The sequence below is a fragment of the Penaeus vannamei genome, chromosome 18, assembly GCF_042767895.1.
Source record: "Penaeus vannamei isolate JL-2024 chromosome 18, ASM4276789v1, whole genome shotgun sequence".
Classification (NCBI taxonomy): Eukaryota; Metazoa; Arthropoda; class Malacostraca; order Decapoda; family Penaeidae; genus Penaeus; species Penaeus vannamei.
In genome coordinates, this window is record NC_091566.1 from 17,128,872 (window position 1) to 17,131,371 (window position 2,500).

The window sequence follows — 2,500 nt, forward strand, 5'->3', positions numbered from 1 at the left end:
AAAATTATAAGCATGAAGATAATGTAAGGATAGTGATAATAACTAACAGTATTACTAATGATAATAACAACAATAGTGATAACCATCATCATAACATCAATGGTATAGTAAAAATGATAATAGTATACAGATTTCACTACGATTTTGTTCAAATGATAAATGCAAATTACTCAAACTTTATTCTCTCTTTTCCAGGTAAGGAGATGCCAATGGTCGGGCCAGCGCCTCGACGAAAAAAAAATCAACGAGGTACTCTTGTGCAACGTATTCCTCGTGTCCTTTGTTGACCTTGTTTCCCCGTGCCGCGTAAGGGACCCCACACTGCGCCACACACGATCTGAAATACTAGGAAGGGATGAATAAACAACAGCTGTTTACGACATTTCCGTAAGCATGCAGCAACGCACAACCGGTTTCTATTGATCTGTTGCAACGAAGCGCATGAGACCCCCCACCCGTTCCTCCTTTTTTTTTTTTTTTTTTTTCATTATTGACCCCCTTTTTTAACAGGACACGACTGTTTCAGAATTCGTTTTGAAATCGAAGGGTGATTTTCTTGGCGAATCAGTCTCATTAACGTTGACTCCCGCAGTCACTGAGGCTAAGTGGGCAGAATCGCTGGCAATGACTTTGTGTTGTCACGGTGAAATTATTCAACATTTTACTTGGGTGTTTTTTTCTGAGCATTAATGAGGCGAGGTGATACTGCCTTGTAAGAGAGAGAGAGAGAGAGAGAGAGAGTAAGAGCGAAAGGAGAGAGAGAGAGAGAGAAATAGAAAGAGCGAAAGAAGGAGAGAGAGAAAGAGCGAAAGGAAGAGAGAGAAAGAGCGAGAGGAAGAGAGAGAAAGAGCGAGAGGAAGAGAGAGAAAGAGCGAGAGGAAGAGAGAGAAAGAGTGAGAGGGAGAGAGAGAAAGAGCGAGAGGGAGAGAGAGAGAGAGAGTTCACAAGGTAGATTGGAGATGTTCCCAGGGTCATGGCGGCGCCCATACGCCCCTCCCTGCCCCAGGTGAACATCAAGGTCTTCCCTCCTCCAGGCTCCCTCCCACAGGCAGCGGGAACGGCGCGCGAGGCGGGAGCGAGGGGAGGCGGGCGCGAGGAGGGCCCAGCGCGGACGAGGCCGGGGCAGCTTTAAACCTTTGAGGCGGAGTCGTAGGGTCGTCCCTTTGTTACGCCAAGGAGCTCCGGTGTCTACGGCTGTTCATTTGGGCGGCGTTTGTCATGGGCGGGCGTCTGGCGGTGTTCTTTTATCGTCTTCTCCTCCTCCTCCTCCCCCTGCCTTAATATTGGCCGTGTACGAGATCGGTGGGCGTGTAGGAAACGGCAGGGATGCGGGGGAGTGCCAGGGGTCCTCCGAGGCACCTGGCAGCAGCTGGCTTCGACGTGATGATTGGTGCCGCTCGTTTATCGGTATCCTATGTGGACGGGAAGATTTATCTCATTATCCCGTCCCTGCCGGAGTGCCTCCTCTCTCTCTCTCTCTCTCTCTCTCTCTCTCTCTCTCTCTCTCTCTCTCTCTCTCTCTCTCTCTCTCTCTCTCGCGTCTCGTTCACACACGCACACGCACACGCACACGCACACGCACACGCACACGCACACGCACACGCACACGCACACGCACACGCACGCACGCACACACACACACACACACACACACACACACACACACACACACACACACACACACACACACACACACACACACACACACACACACACACACACACGCACGCACCCGCACCCGCACACGATCCAGCAGGAGACTCCCGCGCGAGGCGATCGTAAGACGATCTCTGCCGGCGCTCGGGTGTTCCAGGGAGAACCAAAACCCCGCCGTCCACAGGTAATCCCCAGAGGCACCAGGAGAGCCGTTCCCTCTCGTCACTTCCCTCCCTCGCTTCCCTAGACAATTAGACCAAAAACCCTGTAATCCGCGAGATTGCAAGGGCCCGCGATACATCTTTATACTCGGGCAATACCTGTCGGCGAGGCGTTCATCCGCGCTCCTTGGCTTCGGATGTGACCCCATAGAGATCTCGCTTTTCCCCGCGTCCTGGATGAGTTCCTCGAGCTGCTCTCGGGTCCGGCCCAGAGTCATGGCGCGCCTTGGCCGGAACGCCCTCCTACGTATCTGAATTTGGGGATCCATTTGTTTCGGCGGGGAGCGTGTGGGGAGGTGGATGTGGTACTGCGCTGTTCCTTACGAGATTTTTTTCGATTTTCATTTCTTTTTCCTTTTTAATTATTTTTGATTTTTGATTTTATTCATTTATCTATTTATATATCTTCAGTGGGCTTTAGTAAGCTTGGCGAATATGTCGGGTAGATTTCGTTTTGTGTATGTTCGTACCATCAATGTATATTTTAATTTTGCTTTTCTTATTACTACGTATATAGGAGAGAGATCGTATCATTACCATATATTTTCGTTTTGCCGGAGTTCGTATTTTTTCGGTCTGCTCCCATTTCCGAATACTTTTAAGTGATTTTTCGATACAATATT